Source organism: Styela clava, chromosome 10 (assembly GCF_964204865.1).
Source record: "Styela clava chromosome 10, kaStyClav1.hap1.2, whole genome shotgun sequence".
NCBI classification, from domain to species: domain Eukaryota; kingdom Metazoa; phylum Chordata; class Ascidiacea; order Stolidobranchia; family Styelidae; genus Styela; species Styela clava.
The window spans coordinates 730,825-751,684 of NC_135259.1; the positions used below are offsets into that span (position 1 = coordinate 730,825).

Sequence of the window (20,860 nt, forward strand, 5' to 3'; positions counted from 1 at the left end):
CTGCTTCAAGCCTCGCGGCAGTTGATATTTACTAACTCGCATTACCATTATTCTGTATACATATAGTGTCAGTATCCCTTGGTATATTAGTAGTCGTCGGTAGCTTCACATTGGGTTTTGGTGACTTTGAGCAAATTTCCAAAGAAACGTCTCAGTGTTATGTTCGTTTTATATTATCATCATTAATTATGGACTATCACTTACTAAATCGCGAATGCTGTAATTGACATTCTTTGTGCCCATGTTCTTTCAATCCAATGGTTCAGTGACTGAATTCATTTACGCATGTTTCAAGTCATCCTCAGCTGTGAAAAATGTTAAAAGCGTAGGTGCTACACGTTGGTACTTTTTTGGTATGTAAATTTTCATCATTATTACTTATCGATTTCAATCAGTAAGTATGTTGATAGGTATTTGTCTGTATGTCTGTATGTTTGTCTGTTAGATGCACGCGATATCTCACGAAAGCGAGATTGAATCTGCTCCAGATTTCGCATGTGCATTCATCTTATATCGGACCAGAAGCCTATTGAATTTGGGCGAATTATGTCGTATAATTAGCGAGTTATCAATCAATTATTGATATAGTGATCTAGATTTTTGTAAAGAGGGAGAATTTTGAGACCCGCCGAGTGTGTGTGTGCGATGCGCAGTGCGCAAGTTACAAGAGCGGATGAATCGAAACTGCAGTTTCTGTTTTGTGGGATTCCCCAACTATCGATCGATAAGTCTTCGGTTTCCAACCGATATTCTCGTTGTATCCTTCCTTGTTTGCCAGACCGGTCCAATATAACGTCATAATGAATTTAAACACTGTTTTAATGAATTATAATTTAATTGCAGATAAATACCGATACAGGCGATTCCCTGCTCGTCTATCTATGTATGGTGACCAACGTAGAATGTAGATTTGTATGATGATGTTTCAATTCATTGATGGAAGAGGAGATTCTGACTACAAAGATTTGGAGAAGAATAATGACATACGTAAGTTTTTGAGACGTACGATATTTTCGACAATAACCCTGTTTGAAGAATCTTCTTATTCACATTGAAAAGCAATTATATATAACGTTATGTTTTGTTCGAAATCAAAATTATTGACTGAAAATACTCATGTCTGTAGCTTCCAGATACTGGTATTTTTTCCAAATGCATTACTTTACAAATTGAAGTAGTCCCGAAATCTAGTCACAATGTAAGAAATATTTTTGATTTTATTATCCGTATATAGTCAGTAATCTTCTCGTCATTTTATGAAATTATATTATACTCCGAGTTGATCTCACTCACTCATTCATCCACACTTGATAACCTCGCGAGCGAACACGGTTCTTCTTGTTTTGATAACATTCAAGAATGAGTTAACCTTCTGCTTTCCTGGCTTACGTGAATGGAGACCATTGTCAACGTGCCCCATGCCCTGTCCCAGCCAAATCGATTTATTGTCAACTATATTCAGCTTTCAAGCAACTCGACTCACAGCGATAAAGTGCCTTTCTCGCTTTCTTTGCCTCAAAGTTTTGCCGCAATTGAATCCAACTTAAAATCGGTTTTATTCTTTCATAACACTTCATACGATGGTACTTGAAACAAAATCAGGAACGTCGACATCTCGAACGAAACCTACAGAAAACAATGAACAAACCGAATATAACATGCGGATATCTAAACAAATCTTACAGTAGTGTACAGTGGCAATTAAAATTTACAAATATCAGCACATAACTAAATGCATAAAATTATTTATAGATTACTTTTTTTGAGACTGATTAGATACATACCCCATGTTTTAGATCCCCAGGTGACACTATCCAATAAAGTTTTATCCAAAGTGAACTCAATGTATCTTGCATTACTAAAATCTAAAAGCCGCTGTTATTTACCTGATATACCTATAATACAGCCCCAACCTGCAGTCAAAAACTATATATTAATTACAATCGGGCACTTCGGATTTAACCCCGAATCTGACTTCAATCCAAATTGGTATTTCTAACTGCAAAATTAGTAATACTAAAACCAATACTAAACATCAGAAACGTCTCCGAAGACACTAACAATGAACATTAAGCTAGACAGTGACAATGCATCCGAGCTGATTGCTATCAATTTGCTAATTACAGTGATTAATCGAAAACTGTCGAAATACTGTTATGGGACACTGCGTCAGACGATTTTCGTCCATTGCGTAACGTAATGCGTCATTATATCCAGAACTGAACTGAGTCCTTATAGGAGAGCTGTCGTTCAACATAACTGTGTCTAAATAACAAGTTCAAACAATTACACTTAACGAACTAGTGCAGGGATGGCGAACCACTGACCCACGTGTCACAAAGTGACCCACCGCGTTTTATTCGTGACCCGCCAAGGCACGAATAAAATAAAAATAAAATGCTAACATATTAGTAATAAAAATTGATAAAACCGGTCATAAATTAATCTAACAATAACTAAACTATTATAATGTACCGTCGGGGCCGCGATCGCTTATTCTCAAATTGTTAATTTTTGAACCGGTATGGATATTTTCAAAACCCCTAATCTTAGAGGCAAGTCTGATCCGCCGTGTACCGTTATTCAGCTATTGGCTCTGATATAGTTAATGACATAACAATGCAATTGATCTGTTTATTTCTCGCAACGTCGAGATAATACGAGAACTAGATGCCACTTTGATTTTTATTAGTTTATCGCCTACAATGCCGTTGAGAAAAAAAATTTTCAGACTTGAAATAAAAACCTAGAAATCTGAAATAACAACGGGGCAGTGTAGAAGTGCCTTAATGTGGTTGAAAACTGATCAAAAAATATAACACTATCAGAGTGGAATTCCCTCCAAACGCTTTGGAACAGTGAAATAGTTTGAGCATCGTCATAAACGTTTTTGGTAATTCATATCCGTGTTTTCGTACTCTTATTTCATAAAATCGAATGCCATAAAAAGTCCCTGATAGAAGTACTGCATAAGTAAAGCCCAAAACTACACCAACACCAACAGAAACTCATAAGATTTGTTTCAGAAGTTTTTTTTATAGATACAAACATTGATTAAATATATGTGACCCACTCTCTTCTTTTACGCGATAAAAATATTATTTTCGACCCATTCATCGAAAAAGGTTCGCCATCCCTGAACTAGTGCAATGAAAATCATTATTTAGCACATAATTATTCGATTCTTTTATACCAAGACCCTGACAATAATGGGAAAATGCGAGATTTGAGACAAACACCCCGCTAAGTTTTAAAAGAACAAATTAGCAAATCATTCGTAAAGTTAGGGTTATAAATGATTTGAAAGTTTTAATTTCCGGAGTAATCAGCATTCCTAACCCCAAGCCAAACCCTAACTGGATAATTGCTTTTTTTAGTCAGAGCGGTGGCGTGTTCGTTTTTTGGCGCAGGATTTGTAAAAAGGATCCAAAGTTTCACATAAAAGTTACTCCACGTTGGGTTTCTTTGTTTTTGAATCAGGAACTAAGTTTGCCCTGAGTAATACTTTGCTCTGTGGAGTTTAAATAAAAACCAGACAGACTTTACTAGAGACTTCGAGAACATTTGAAAAAATCTCTTGTGAAGTACGATTTTGAACTCTGCTCATATTGCGTGTCATCTGCTATGTCTCATTTGCATGTCCGGGTTCGGAGAAATGTTTTACGACAAGCGCTTCTACGACTAAATGTGACCGCAACCGACGACTGTGAGCAGCAATGAGGCAATTCCTGAACCTGCAAAACGCAGTTGAAACTCGTGCCGTGCGGTGTGCTCAAGTCTTCAGCGATTGCAAAAATTCACTTTCAGCTTTCAGTACTTTTATCTGTTCAGTTGACCTACCGACGCACATAAAAGTTTATATCAAGAAACATAGTAAAACACTAATACGCTTTAATAATACTATATTTATACTCGTTTCTTGATATTGATCAAAGTAAGAGTAAGATCAAAGATCAAAGTAAGTAAGACTGTAAGATATTATTTGATTAGTGATGGGACACAAAGTGTCACTATTGAGTAAGAGCGCTGTTTTGGGGGATCCCCTAACTTTCGATCGTTAAGTCAACGGTCTCTGACCGATATTCTCGTTTATTTCTAAATCAAATTACCACGAACTGCTTCAAGCCCCGCGGCAGTTGATATTTACTAACTCGCATTACCATTATTCTCTATACATAGTGTCAGTATCTCTTGGTATATTAGTAGTCGTCGGTAGATTCACATTGAGTTTTCGTGAGTCGTGACTTTGAGCAAATTTCCAATAGAAACGTCTCAGTGTTATGTTCGTTTTATATTATCAGCATTGATTATAGGCCATCACTTACTAAATAGCGATTACTGTTATTGACATTCTTTGTGCATTTCTTTCAACCCGTTGGTACTTTTTCGTTTTTAAATTTTCATCATTACTGTATCATTCCTTGTTTACCAGACCGGTCAAATATAACGTCATAATGAATATAAACACTGTTTTAATGACTTATAATTTGATATCAGATAAAAAACGATACAGGCGATTCCCCTGCTCGTCTATCTATGCATGCTGATCAACGTAGTAAAACGGTGTTTCAAATCATTGATGGAAGAGGAGATTCTGATTACGAAGATTTGGAGAATAATAATGAGATACGTAAGTTCTTGAGACGTACGATATTTTCGACAATAACCCTGTTTAAAGAATCTTCTTATTCACATTAAAAAGCAATCATATATTTACGTTGTTTTGTTCAAAATCAAATTATTGACTAAAATTACTCATGTCTGTAGCTTTCAGATACTGGTATTTTTTCAAATTCATTACTTTCCAAGTTGAAGTAGTCACGAAATCTAGTCACAATATAAGACTTATTTTTGATTTAATTTTCGGTATAGTCAGTAATCTTCTCGTCATTTTATGAAATTATATTATACGCCGATTTGATCTCACTCACTCATTCATCCACACTTGATTACATCGCGAGCGAACACGGTTCTTCTTGTTTTGATAACATTTAAGAATGAGTTAATCTTCTACTTTCCTGGCTTACGTGAATGGAGACCATTGTCAACGTGCCCCATGCCCTGTCCCAGCCAAATCGATTTATTTCAACCATATTCAGCTTTCAAGCAACTCGACTCACAGCGATAAAGTGCCAATCTCACTTTCTGTGCCTCAAAGATTTGCCGCAATTGAATCCAACTTTAAATCTGTTTAATCCTTTCATAGCAATTAATACGATGGTACTTGAAACAAAATCAGGAACATCGACATCTCGAACGTAACCTACATAAAACAATGAACAAACTGAATATAACATGCGGATATCTAAACAAATCTTACAGTAGTGTACAGTGGCAATTAAAATTTACAAATATCAGCAGATAACTAAATGCATAAAATTATTTATCGATTTCTTTATTTGAGACTGATTAGATACTTACCCCATGTTTAGATCCCCAGGTGACACTATTCAATGAAGTGTAATCCAATGTGAACTCAATGTATCTTGCATGACTAAAATATGAAAGCAGCTGTTATTTATCTTGTATAACTATAATACAGCCCTAACCTGCAGTCAAAAATTATATTTTAATTACAATCGGGCACCTTCTAACTTCAATCCAAATTGGTATTTCTAACTGCAAAACGGAGAATACTAAAACCAATACTAAACATCAGAAACGTCTCCGAAGACACTAACTAACAATAAACATTAAGCTAGACAGTGACAATGCATATTAGCTGCTTGCTATCAATTTGCTAATTACAGTGAATAATCGAAACACTGTCGAAATACTGTTATTGGACACTGCGTCAGATGATATTCGTCGACTGCGTGACGTCATGCGCCATCATATTCAGAACTGAACCGAGTCCTAATAGGAGAGCTGTCGTTCAACATAACTGTGTCTAAATAACAAGTTCAAACAACTGCACTTAACAAACTAGTGCAATGAAAGTCATCAGTTAGCACATAATTATTTTAATCTTTTATACCGAGACCCCGACAATAATGGGAAAATGCGACATTTGAGGCAAACACCCCGCCAAGTTTTAAAAGAACAAATTAGCAAATCATTCATCAAGTTAGTGTTATAAATGATTTAACAATTTTAATTTTCGGGGAAATCAGCATTCCTAACCCCAAGTCAAATCCTTACTGGATAATTACTTTTTTTTAGTTAGAGCGGTGGCGAGGTTGTTTTTTGGCGCAGCATTTGTAAAAAAGATCCAAACGTTTCACATAAAAGTTACTCAACGTTGGGCTTCTTTGTTTTTGAATCAGGGGCTAAGGTGCACTGTAGGCTTGCACGTAATTTACAAATTTACGGAATTACGGAATTATTTCGAATTACGCAAGCGAAGTCACGAATTACGTAAAGTCGTAATTATTGGTCGAGCGCTTTCGCGATTGAAACGAGCTCTCTTCAGAGCAGTCAATTCCGTCGATTGTAAAAAATTAAAGTTTAAGTAAAAGAAGTTAGAGTTCCGGTATTCGCAGCCGTTTTTCTCTCTCTTGTTAGGCAGATGGGGAGGGCATAATGCGTCATTTACTAACCTATTATCAACTTATTTAAGATGGCCAATGTACATATTAACCGTAAATAAGGAATAGAATTGTGTCGAGACCGATGGACGCCAACACACCTGGTTTCAACTTCTTCGGGTGAAATGAGTGAAGAATGTAAGAGATCAAATTATAAAACATGGTCTATTTGTAAATGTCGTGATAATTAATGTCGCGCTTATCAAACAGCAAGAGACGGAAGAGAAATTGCGTAATGAACCAACGCAACTTAGTCCTTTCGGCATCGGTAAAGCGATTGAGACGGCAGAGAAACAACATTACGACGGGATTTCCCGTGTTCATTCTGCGCGAAATCCATTTTCTATTACAAAATCTTGATGTTCTGTTACCGGTTTTATCGTTATATATCTGTCCGGACTTGGCATTGCTCAATATGTTTTTCACAATGCCTCGCAAATCGCAATATGTCGGCCAAATATGATTACCTGTCTTCACCAAATGCGGCAACTTATTTTGATTTATCGTCGACCTGAATACCACCGGCACTCGACCAAACTTGTGTCAATCTTGGCAAATAGGATTGTCGACTTGAGTTAGAAAAATAAATTAATATTTTCATGAGTGCAAAATAAATGTCACAAAATGCATTGTTTTGCGATATAACTTTGTATTTTCGGAGAAGGCATGTCATATAAGTACGGTATTTTAAATAATGCGCAAATAATTAATATTTGATCTAAATTTATCGTAAATAATGTTATAACATTTAGGCCGCGAAATGATTTAATGTAAAATGAAGCATGGAATTCGGAATATCGTCAATAAGTCGGCATCAATAATTATTATAAAATGCTAACTAAGTAGTAAAGTCGGATATTGTAAAAAACGGTGAAATAACAAGTCTTCGTCGCGAGGCAAGCGAAAGTATAATCAAACGAGAGAATACGCTTGTAGTTGATTAATAAATTAGCAACCCGGAATTTTTATTCAATACGAAAGTCGTATTAATACGTCAATACGATTTTAAAAAAGTGAACTATCGTTTCTTAAATATATTACCAGTGTTGGTAATGATAAAATTGATCGCATAAAATTTGGTGATAAAGTTGATAAAGGAAAATCAAAGCTAATACAAAAGATAAAAATCAGAATAAAATTATTTTGAATTCACTCCTTGATATTTGTCTTTAACATCTGTCTCCGGCGTGTGGTACTGCCGGGAATATGAAAACCAAACTTCGATGTCCCATTCGGAATAGAAGTGGATTAAATTGGTTGGTATGCTAGGTTTAAATGTGTGAAAAAAATATCGCAATTACGGGGTCATTACGTAATCGATTTGGCCGTAATTACGGAATTGATTTTTGTCAATTACGTGTCAATTAGTGCACTGAGTAATACTTTCCTCAGTGGAGGTTAAAAAAAAAACAGACAGACTTTACTAGAGACTCCGAAAACATTTGGAACAATCTTTTGTGGAGTACGATTTTGAACTCTGCTCATATTGCGTGTCATCTTCTATTTCTCATTTGCATGTCCGGGTTCGGAGAAATATTTTACTACAAGCGCATCTACGACTAAACGTGACCGCAACCGACGACTGTGAGCAATTCCTGAACCTGCAAAACGCAGTTGAAAATCGTGTCGTGCGGTGTGCTCAAGTCTTCAGCGATTGCAAAAAATCACTTTCAGCTTCCAGTACTTTTATCTGTTCAGTTGACCTACCGACGCACATAAAAGTTAATATCAAGAAGCAAAGTAAAACACTAAGACGCTTTAATAATACTATAACTATACTCGTTTCTTGATATTGAAAAAAAATGTTCGATTCTTATTCTATTGCAAATTTTGTTTTATCAATTTTTTAACACGAACGGGGTGCTTCAAACGCGATTTTATACATTTATATGTTTTTAAAAAACGCCAAATGATCTCAAGTATTGAAAAAATGAATCATTTCAAATGCAAGGAGTTTAGAAACGGTCTATTTTTGTCAATAACCTAACAGTAACTTAATCAATACTGGCTATGTGATTTTCAGATTTTTTTCAGTATTTGTTGGCGCGTTGGCCCGTTTTTCAGCTACTAATTTTAAGTCATATCTCAGATAAAGTTTAGTAAATGAAAGGTCGGTACATATTCTCATTGGTAAAAAATACGTCGAGAAAGTTTTAGTCAAGATATTTATTTTAATTAAATATTATGAGTTGTTCGGTCTTGTTGCAGGTATTTCTCGAGCGTGAGAATCTTTAATCTCACATACATTCAGAAAACACGAGTGCGCTTAAGCTTAAGCCTTTTATGTTTCATTTGTCCACATTGAAATGTTAGAAATAGGTTCTTCATGAACAATAATTAGTTAAAACAATGCAGTACATGCTTTATTTTTATTCCAGAGAGTCAGCGATACGAGCAAAAGACCGACTTTTATTAAACTGTGAAGCATTAGAGAAATATACACAAATTCTTTTAGAAAAGAGGAGAAGACAAACCAGATTCAGATAAGAGAAAAAGATAATAAGACTATTTTAGTGAAATGTGAGTTTGCTGTTGTATTTAGGCTATCTTGTAACTATTGAAACGCTAATGAAGTAAACCAGATTGAGATCAAAGATCTTTTGAGTAAGTTCGCGTGACTTTGCTTTGAGCAAATTTACAATGAAAACGTGTCAGTTGTATGGTCGTGTTATATTGCCAGCATTAGTTATAGGCTATCACTTACTGAATCGCGATTGCTGTCATTAACATTGTTTGTGCCAATTTCTTTTCAACCCAATGTTTCAATGACTAAATATATTTATGCATGTTGTAAGTTATCCTCAGCTGTGAAAAATGCCAATAGCGTGGGTCCTAAACGTTGGTAACTTTTGGTATTTAATCTTGCATCATTATTTCATGCTGCTTTGTTTTCCAGGCCGGTTTACAAATCAGTATGACGTCATAATGAATATAAACACTATTTTAATGAATCTAATTTGGCTGTTCGTCTATCTACGTTTGCTGACAAGTGTAGAATGTAGAATTGTATAAAGGTGTTTAAATGCAGTTGAAACTCTTGCCATGTAGTGGGCTTAAGTCTGTGGTAGTCGAAACTGCGCGAGGTCGAATTTCTCCAATATTACAATCTTTTTTGAAAGAAATGTATAATAGAATTCTTACATAAATTGTTTTAAATACGTAAATTTCTGTACAAATTCTTTACAACACGTCGAGAAAGTTTAAGTCAAGATATTTATTTTAAACGTCTGTACTTTTTTGATATTTAAACTTTTGTAATCATTATATCCGTTTTTATTCACCAGCAGACTGGCCATCGGTTCAGAATGACGTCAAAATGAATAGAAACATTATTTATGGAGTTATAATGTGATTGTTGATAAAAACCGATACAGACAAATACTTGCCGTTTGCTGCTGACCAATGTGGAGTGTAGAATCATATAAAGGTGTTTCAATTCATTGATAGAAGAGGAGATTCTGACTACAAAGATTTAGAGAAGCTTAATGAGAGGCGTAAGATTTTGAGGTGTAATATTTTTTTTTTGGATATAATGCTTTTGAGGAACCTTCTGATTCACATATCAACGTAATGTTTTGCTAAAATCCAAATTATTGAATTAATATAATCACTCATATTTTTCAAAATGTTGTATTGCGCAAGTTTGAAGTGCTCCCGAAATCTCGTCACAACACGAGAAATTGATTTGATTTTAATTTTCGTATAGTCGGTAATCTTATCGTCATTTAATAAAATTATTTCACCCCAACTTGAGTTCACGCACTCATTTATTCACTCTGGATTACCTGCGGAGGAACCCAAAGTATGATATACTATGGACTATGGTCAATAGGGTAATTCCGGTGAAATGTGAGTTTGGTATTTATTTCAGGCGGGTTTGTAACTATTGAAACGCTAATGAAGTAAGCTTTTAATTCTTTCCTAGCAACAACAGAAATATTTAACTTTCAGAATCACGGAATACATGCCCATGACTGCATGGCATGGCTTGAATATGTGCATATCGAATGCCAATTTTAGTATATATGTTTATTTTGGACGTAAAAAATTAAAAACGTTTGATTCGTAGTTCATTGATAAACTTTCCTCTGTTGATAGTGTATCTCATCATATCTGAAGGTATGAAGCTGTCTAAACTATTGCAAACATAAATACTATTTTTAGTCGTTAATGGTTCCAAACTTGATAATATTGTATAATAGTATCAAATATAACGCGTTACTGTACAGAAAGCAATTATGTCGCGATCAAAAAGGAATAGGCTTGTTTGGTTTATAGTTAATTGTAATTTTTGTTTTTCGTCATCAAAAACAAGTTTTGGTTGAATTTGTAAATTGTTAAAAAAAATCACTTTTAGCTTTCAGTACTTTTAGCTGTTCAGTTGCACTTCCGACGCATATAAAAGTTTATATTTAGAATAAAAGTTAAAGACGTATACGCTTTAGTTTTGCTCGTTTCTTAATATCTTGAAAAATGTAGTCCATTGCAAATTTTATTTCCAATGAATTTTTAACTGATTATATCTGGGATTTTCAGTTGGTCGTTAATTGTTTCCGACTCTGCAATGTTATATATATTGGTATCTCGAACACGAACACGGTTCTGTAAAGAAAACAACCAAGTCTCCTAGCTAGACCATTCAAAAGGGAATGTTTGCTTCTAGTTTATTGCTACTTTATATGTTCTACTACAAGGATTTTGTATATGTATATATATATATATTTAACAAATGCCAAATAATCTTAAGTAATGAAAAAAAAAGAATCATTTCAAATGCAAGGAAGTTAGATTCGGTCTATTTCTGTCAATGACCAAACGGTAACTTACTGAATACTGGATATGTGATTTTCAGATTTTTTTCAGTATTGTTGGCGCGTTGGTCCGTTCTTCAGTTACTTAGTAAATGTTTAGTAATATCTCAGATATAATTTAGTAAATGAAGGGCCGGTACATAATCTCATTGGTCACAAATAGGTTGAAATGAAAAAGTTATCCACGATTTATCATTTACGCTGTATTTTCTTCATACGGTATTTCTAATATTTCAACCTGCTTGCCAGAATTTTTTAGATATTATCGCATATACGACATACACCTTAACTCTAAAGTTTTATTTTCTTTTAACTCTTGTCTCAAGTCGATCTACCTAAAGCTTATTCTTCTTACCTTTAGTGTTAATTCTGGATGGTGACAATGAGTAAACAGAAATGGTCACAACCATAAGTTCGCGTTATGCATTGGGAAGTCTAACAATTTTAGCCGTCATATTCGGTTTACTGTGAGTTCTCACCCGTTTACAGTCAGTGAAATACCAGACAAAATATTCTATGCTTCGAGATTTTCTTCCGCGAGATTCAGCTATTTGGAATTCAATACCTCATAGTTATTTTTTAATCAAATTAACACGAACTGATTCAAGCCTCGCGTCAGTTGACATTTACTAACTCGCATTATCATTATTACTCTCTATGCATAGTGTCAGTATCTCTTGGTATATTAGTAGTCGTCGGTATCTTCACTTTGAGTTTTCGTGACTTTGAGCAAATTTCCAATAGAAACGTCTCAGTGTTATGGTCGTTTTAAATTATCAGCATTAATTATAGGCTATCACTCACTAAATCGCGATTGCTGTTATTGACGTTCCTCGTGCCAATTTCCTTTCAACTCAATGGTTCAGTGACTGAATTTATTTAGGCATGTTTCAAGTCATGCTCAGCTGTAAAAATGTTAGAAGCGTAAGTGCTATACGTTGGCACTTTTTTGGTATTTAAATTTTCATCATTACTGTATCATTCCTTGTTTACCAGGCCGGTCCAATATGACGTCATAATGAATATAAACACTGTTTTAATGACTTATAATTTGATTGCAGATAAAAACCGATACAGGCGATTCCCTGCTTGTCTATCTATGTATGCTGACCAACGTAGAATGAAGATTTGTATAACGGTGTTTCAATTCACTGATGGAAGAAAAGATTCCAACAAAAAAGATTTGGAGAAGATTAATGACATGCGTAAGTTTTTGAGACGTACGATATTTTCGACAATATCCCTGTTTAAAGAATCATCTTATTCACATTAAAAAGTAATCATATATTAACGTTATGTTTTGTTCAAAATCAAATTATTGACTAAAAATACTCATGTCTGTAGCTTTCAGATACTGGTATTTTTCCAAATGTCCAATTCCAAATTTCCCTGTCCCAGCCAAATCGATTTATTGCCAACTATGTTCAGTTTTCAAGCAACTCGACTCACAGCGATAAAGTGCCCTTCTCGCTTTCTTTGCCTCAAAGTTTTGCCGCAATTGAATCCAAATTAAAATCGGTTTTATTCTTTCATAACACTTCATACGATGGTACTTGAAACAAAATCAGGAACGTCGACATCTCGAACGAAACCTACAGAAAACAATGAAGAAAACCGAATATAACATGCGGATATCTAAACAAATCTTACAGTAGTGTACAGTGGCAATTAAAATTTACAAATAACAAATTTACACATAACTAAATGCATAAAATTATTTATAGATTACTTTTTTTGAGACTGATTAGATACATACCCCATGTTTTAGATCCCCAGGTGACACTATCCAATAAAGTTTTATCCAAAGTGAACTCAATGTATCTTGCATTACTAAAATCTAAAAGCCGCTATTATTTACCTGATATACCTATAATACATTACAGCCCCAACCTGCAGTCAAAAACTATATATTAATTACAATCGGGCACTTCGCATTTAACCCCGAATCTGACTTCAATCCAAATTGGTATTTCTAACTGCAAAATTAGTAATACTAAAACCAATACTAAACATCAGATACGTCTCCGAAGACACTAACAATGAACATTAAACTAGACAGTGACAATGCATCCGAGCTGATTGCTATCAATTTGCTAATTACAGTGATTAATCGAAAACTGTCGAAATACTGTTATGGGACACTGCGTCAGACGATTTTCGTCCATTGCGTAACGTAATGCGTCATTATATCCAGAACTGAACTGAGTCCTTATGGGAGAGCTGTCGTTCAACATAACTGTGTCTAAATAACAAGTTCAAACAATTACACTTAACGAACTAGTGCAGGGATGGCGAACCACTGACCCACGTGTCACAAAGTGACTCACCGCGTTTTATTCGTGACCCGCCAAGGCACGAATAAAATAAAAATAAAATGCTAACATATTAGTAATAAAAATTGATAAAACCGGTCATAAATTAATCTAACAATAACTAAACTATTATAATGTACCGTCGGGGCCGCGATCGCTTATTCTCAAATTGTTAATTTTTGAACCGGTATGGATATTTTCAAAACCCCTAATCTTAGACGCAAGTCTGCACCGCCGTGTACCGTTATTCAGCTATTGGCTCTGATATCGTTAATGACATAACAATGCAATTGATCTGTTTATTTCTCGCAACGTCGAGATAATACGAGAACTAGATGCCACTTTGATTTTTATTAGTTTATCGCCTAAAATGCCGTTGAGAAAAAAAAATTTCAGACTTGAAATAAAAACCTAGAAATCTGAAATAACAACGGGGCAGTGTAGAAGTGCTCTAATGAGGTTGAAAACTGATCAAAAAATATAACACTATCAGAGTGGAATTCCCTCCAGACGCTTTGGAACAGTGAAATAGTTTGCCGCATCGTCATAAACGTTTTTGGTAATTCATATCCGTGTTTTCGTACTCTTATTTCATAAAATCGAATGCCATAAAAAGTCCCTGATAGAAGTACTGCATAAGTAAAGCCCAAAACTACACCAACACCAACAGAAACTCATAAGATTTGTTTCAGAAGTTTTTTTATAGATACAAACATTGATTAAATATCTGTGACCCACTCTCTTCTTTTACGCGATAAAAATATTATTTTCGACCCATTCATCGAAAAAGGTTCGCCATCCCTGAACTAGTGCAATGAAAATCATTATTTAGCACATAATTATTCGATTCTTTTATACCAAGACCCTGACAATAATGGGAAAATGCGAGATTTGAGACAAACACCCCGCTAAGTTTTAAAAGAACAAATTAGCAAATCATTCGTAAAGTTAGGGTTATAAATGATTTAAAAGTTTTAATTTCCGGAGTAATCAGCATTCCTAACCCCAAGCCAAACCCTAACTGGATAATTGCTTTTTTTAGTCAGAGCGGTGGCGGGTTCGTTTTTTGGCGCAGGATTTGTAAAAATGATCCAAAGTTTCACATAAAAGTTACTCCACGTTGGGTTTCTTTGTTTTTGAATCAGGAACTAAGTTTGCCCTGAGTAATACTTTGCTCTGTGGAGGTTAAATAAAAACCAGACAGACTTTACTAGAGACTTCGAGAACATTTGAAACAATCTCTTGTGAAGTACGATTTTGAACTCTGCTCATATTGCGTGTCATCTGCTATGTCTCATTTGCATGTCCGGGTTCGGAGAAATGTTTTACGACAAGCGCTTCTACGACTAAATGTGACCGCAACCGACGACTGTGAGCAGCAATGAGGCAATTCCTGAACCTGCAAAACGCAGTTGAAACTCGTGCCGTGCGGTGTGCTCAAGTCTTCAGCGATTGCAAAAATTCACTTTCAGCTTTCAGTACTTTTATCTGTTCAGTTGACCTACCGACGCACATAAAAGTTTATATCAAGAAACATAGTAAAACACTAATACGCTTTAATAATACTATATTTATACTCGTTTCTTGATATTGATCAAAGTAAGAGTAAGATCAAAGATCAAAGTAAGTAAGACTGTAAGATATTATTTGATTAGTGATGGGACACAAAGTGTCACTATGGAGTAAGAGCGCTGTTTTAGGGGATCCCCTAACTTTCGATCGTTAAGTCAACGGTCTCTGACCGATATTCTCGTTTATTTCTTAATCAAATTAACACGAACTGCTTCAAGCCTCGCGGCAGTTGAGATTTACTAACTCGCATTACCATTATTCTCTATACATATAGTGTCAGTATCTCTTGGTATATTAGTAGTCGTCGGTAGCTTCACATTGAGTTTTCGTGACTTTGAGCAAATTTCCAAAGAAACGTCTCAGTGTTATGTTCGTTTTATATTATCAGCATTAATTATGGACTATCACTTACTAAATCGCGAATGCTGTTATTGACATTCTTTGTGCCAATTTCATTTCAATCCAATGGTTCAGTGACTGAATTCATTTACGCATGTTTCAAGTCATCCTCAGCTGTGAAAAATGTTAAAAGCGTAGGTGCTACACGTTGGTACTTTTTTGGTATGTACATTTTCATCATTATTACTTATCGATTTCAATCAGTAAGTATGTTGATAGGTATTTGTCTGTATGTCTGTATGTTTGTCTGTTAGATGCACGCGATATCTCACGAAAGCGAGATTGAATCTGCTCCAGATTTCGCATGTGCATTCATCTTATCTCGGACCAGAAGCCTATTGAATTTGGGCGAATTATGTCGTATAATTAGCGAGTTATCAATCAATTATTGATATAGTGATCTAGATTTTTGTAAAGCGAGAGAATTTTGAGACCCGCCGAGTGTGTGTGTGCGATGCGCAGTGCGCAAGTTACAAGAGCGGATGAATCGAAACTGCAGTTTCTGTTTTGGGGGATTCCCCAACTATCGATCGATAAGTCTTCGGTTTCCAACCGATATTCTCGTTGTATCCTTCCTTGTTTGCCAGACCGGTCCAATATGACGTCATAATGAATATAAACACTGTTTTAATGAATTATAATTTAATTGCAGATAAATACCGATACAGGCGATTCCCTGCTCGTCTATCTATGTATGGTGACCAACGTAGAATGTAGATTTGTATGATGATGTTTCAATTCATTGATGGAAGAGGAGATTCTGACTACAAAGATTTGGAGAAGAATAATGACATACGTAAGTTTTTGAGACGTACGATATTTTCGACAATAACCCTGTTTAAAGAATCTTCTTATTCACATTGAAAAGCAATTATATATTAACGTTATGTTTTGTTCGAAATCAAAATTATTGACTGAAAATACTCATGTCTGTAGCTTCCAGATACTGGTATTTTTTCCAAATGCATTACTTTATAAATTGAAGTAGTCCCGAAATCTAGTCACAATGTAAGAAATATTTTTGATTTTATTATCCGTATATAGTCAGTAATCTTCTCGTCATTTTATAAAATTATATTATACTCCGAGTTGATCTCACTCACTCATTCATCCACACTTGATAACCTCGCGAGCGAACACGGTTCTTCTTGTTTTGATAACATTTAAGAATGAGTTAACCTTCTGCTTTCCTGGCTTACGTGAATGGAGACCATTGTCAACGTGCCCCATGCCCTGTCCCAGCCAAATCGATTTATTGTCAACTATATTCAGCTTTCAAGCAACTCGACTCACAGCGATAAAGTGCCCTTCTCGCTTTCTTTGCCTCAAAGTTTTGCCGCAATTGAATCCAACTTAAAATCGGTTTTATTCTTTCATAACACTTCATACGATGGTACTTGAAACAAAATCAGGAACGTCGACATCTCGAACGAAACCTACAGAAAACAATGAACAAACCGAATATAACATGCGGATATCTAAACAAATCTTACAGTAGTGTACACTGTAGGCTTGCACGTAATTGACAAAAATCAATTCCGTAATTACGGCCAAATCGATTACGTAATGACCCCGTAATTGCGATATTTTTTTCACACATTTAAACCTAGCATACCAACCAATTTAATCCACTTCTATTCCGAATGGGACATCGAAGTTTGGTTTTCATATTCCCGGCAGTACCACACGCCGGAGACAGATGTTAAAGACAAATATCAAGGAGTGAATTCAAAATAATTTTATTCTGTTTTTTATCTTTTGTATTAGCTTTGATTTTCCTTTATCAACTTTATCACCAAATTTTATGCGATCAATTTTATCATTACCAACACTGGTAATATATTTAAGAAACGATAGTTCACTTTTTTAAAATCGTATTGACGTATTAATACGACTTTCGTATTGAATAAAAATTCCGGGTTGCTAATTTATTAATCAACTACAAGCGTATTCTCTCGTTTGATTATACTTTCGCTTGCCTCGCGACGAAGACTTGTTATTTCACCGTTTTTTACAATATCCGACTTTACTACTTAGTTAGCATTTTATAATAATTATTGATGCCGACTTATTGACGATATTCCGAATTCCATGCTTCATTTTACATTAAATCATTTCGCGGCCTAAATGTTATAACATTATTTACGATAAATTTAGATCAAATATTAATTATTTGCGCATTATTTAAAATACCGTACTTATATGACATGCCTTCTCCGAAAATACAAAGTTATATCGCAAAACAATGCATTTTGTGACATTTATTTTGCACTCATGAAAATATTAATTTATTTTTCTAACTCAAGTCGACAATCCTATTTGCCAAGATTGACACAAGTTTGGTCGAGTGCCGGTGGTATTCAGGTCGACGATAAATCAAAATAAGTTGCCGCATTTGGTAAAGACAGGTAATCATATTTGGCCGACATATTGCGATTTGCGAGGCATTGTGAAAAACATATTGAGCAATGCCAAGTCCGGACAGATATATAACGATAAAACCGGTAACAGAACATCAAGATTTTGTAATAGAAAATGGATTTCGCGCAGAATAAACACGGGAAATCCCGTCGTAATGTTGTTTCTCTGCCGTCTCAATCGCTTTACCGATGCCGAAAGGACTAAGTTGCGTTGGTTCATTACGCAATTTCTCTTCCGTCTCTTGCTGTTTGATAAGCGCGACATCAATTATCACGACATTTACAAATAGACCATGTTTTATAAGTTGATCTCTTACATTCTTCACTCATTTCACCCGAAGAAGTTGAAACCAGGTGTGTTGGCGTCCATCGGTCTCGACACAATTCTATTCCTTATTTGTTAAGTGCAGTTGTTTGAACTTGTTATTTAGACACAGTTATGTTGAACGACAGCTCTCCTATTAGGACTCAGTTCAGTTCTGAATATGATGACGCATGACGTCACGCAGTCGACGAATATCATCTGCGCAGTGTCCAATAACAGTATTTCGACAGTGTTTCGATTATTCACTGTAATTAGCAAATTGATAGCAAGCAGCTAATATGCATTGTCACTGTCTAGCTTAATGTTTATTGTTAGTTAGTGTCTTCGGAGACGTTTCTGATGTTTAGTATTGGTTTTAGTATTCTCCGTTTTGCAGTTAGAAATACCAATTTGGATTGAAGTTAGAAGGTGCCCGATTGTAATTAAAATATAATTTTTGACTGCAGGTTAGGGCTGTATTATAGTTATACAAGATAAATAACAGCTGCTTTCATATTTTAGTCATGCAAGATACATTGAGTTCACATTGGATTAAACTTCATTGAATAGTGTCACCTGGGGATCTAAACATGGGGTAAGTATCTAATCAGTCTCAAATAAAGAAATCTATAAATAATTTTATGCATTTAGTTATGTGCTGATATTTGTAAATTTTATTTGCCACTGTACACTACTGTAAGATTTGTTTAGATATCCGCATGTTATATTCAGTTTGTTCATTGTTTTATGTAGGTTACGTTCGAGATGTCGATGTTCCTGATTTTGTTTCAAGTACCATCGTATTAATTGCTATGAAAGAATTTAACAGATTTAAAGTTGGATTCAATTGCGGCAAATCTTTGAGGCACAGAAAGTGAGATTGGCACTTTATCGCTGTGAGTCGAGTTGCTTGAAAGCTGAATATGGTTGAAATAAATCGATTTGGCTGGGACAGGGCATGGGGCACGTTGACAATGGTCTCCATTCACGTAAGCCAGGAAAGTAGAAGATTAACTCATTCTTAAATGTTATCAAAACAAGACGAACCGTGTTCGCTCGCGATGTAATCAAGTGTGGATGAATGAGTGAGTGAGATCAAATCGGCGTATAATATAATTTCATAAAATGACGAGAAGATTACTGACTATACCGAAAATTAAATCAAAAATAAGTCTTATATTGTGACTAGATTTCGTGACTACTTCAACTTGGAAAGTAATGAATTTGAAAAAATACCAGTATCTGAAAGCTACAGACATGAGTAATTTTAGTCAATAATTTGATTTTGAACAAAACAACGTAAATATATGATTGCTTTTTAATGTGAATAAGAAGATTCTTTAAACAGGGTTATTGTCGAAAATATCGTACGTCTCAAGAACTTACGTATCTCATTATTCTTCTCCAAATCTTTGTAATCAGAATCTCCTCTTCCATCAATGATTTGAAACACCGTTTTACTACGTTGATCAGCATGCATAGATAGACGAGCAGGGGAATCGCCTGTATCGTTTTTTATCTGATATCAAATTATAAGTCATTAAAACAGTGTTTATATTCATTATGACGTTATATTTGACCGGTCTGGTAAACAAGGAATGATACAGTAATGATGAAAATTTAAAAACGAAAAAGTACCAACGGGTTGAAAGAAATGCACAAAGAATGTCAATAACAGTAATCGCTATTTAGTAAGTGATGGCCTATAATCAATGCTGATAATATAAAACGAATATAACACTGAGACGTTTCTATTGGAAATTTGCTCAAAGTCACGACCCACGAAAACTCAATGTGAATCTACCGACGACTACTAATATACCAAGAGATACTGACACTATGTATAGAGAATAATGGTAATGCGAGTTAGTAAATATCAACTGCCGCGGGGCTTGAAGCAGTTCGTGGTAATTTGATTTAGAAATAAACGAGAATATCGGTCAGAGACCGTTGACTTAACGATCGAAAGTTAGGGGATCCCCCAAAACAGCGCTCTTACTCAATAGTGACACTTTGTGTCCCATCACTAATCAAATAATATCTTACAGTCTTACTTACTTTGATCTTACTCTTACTTTGATCAATATCAAGAAACGAGTATAAATATAGTATTATTAAAGCATATTAGTGTTTTACTATGTTTCTTGATATAAACTTTTATGTGCGTCGGTAGGTCAACTGAACAGATAAAAGTACTGAAAGCTGAAAGTGAATTTTTGCAATCGCTGAAGACTTGAGCACACCGCACGGCACGAGTTTCAACTGCGTTTTGCAGGTTCAGGAATTGCCTCATTGCTGCTCACAGTCGTCGGCTGCGGTCACATTTAGTCGTAGAAGCGCTTGTCGTAAAACATTTCTCCGAACCCGGACATGCAAATGAGACATAGCAGATGACACGCAATATGAGCAGAGTTCAAAATCGTACTTCACAAGAGATTTTTTCAAATGTTCTCGAAGTCTCTAGTAAAGTCTGTCTGGTTTTTATTTAACCTCCACAGAGCAAAGTATTACTCAG

The 20,860-nt window shown here is 35.1% G+C and overlaps 1 protein-coding gene and 1 long non-coding RNA gene across 4 annotated transcripts in view; one reads left to right on the plus strand and one right to left on the minus strand.

The window, feature by feature from the left end:
- Nucleotides 1-20,860, minus strand: part of LOC144428077 (S-phase kinase-associated protein 2-like) — a 287,944-nt gene that overhangs the window by 259,956 nt on the left and 7,128 nt on the right. Inside the window, exon 3 of one of the 3 annotated variants that reach the window (XM_078116748.1) lies at nucleotides 19,732-19,864. The exons of the other annotated variants lie outside the window; for them this stretch is intronic. The gene's annotated coding sequence lies outside the window, so the exon portion shown is untranslated. The remainder of the gene's footprint in view (nucleotides 1-19,731; nucleotides 19,865-20,860) is intronic. 3 annotated transcript variants of the gene reach the window in all.
- Nucleotides 859-19,734, plus strand: LOC144428093 (uncharacterized). Its single transcript, XR_013478078.1, has 7 exons — nucleotides 859-987; nucleotides 8,906-9,047; nucleotides 9,812-10,034; nucleotides 12,400-12,543; nucleotides 16,274-16,417; nucleotides 18,868-18,940; nucleotides 19,099-19,734. It is a non-coding gene; the product is annotated as an uncharacterized LOC144428093 (long non-coding RNA).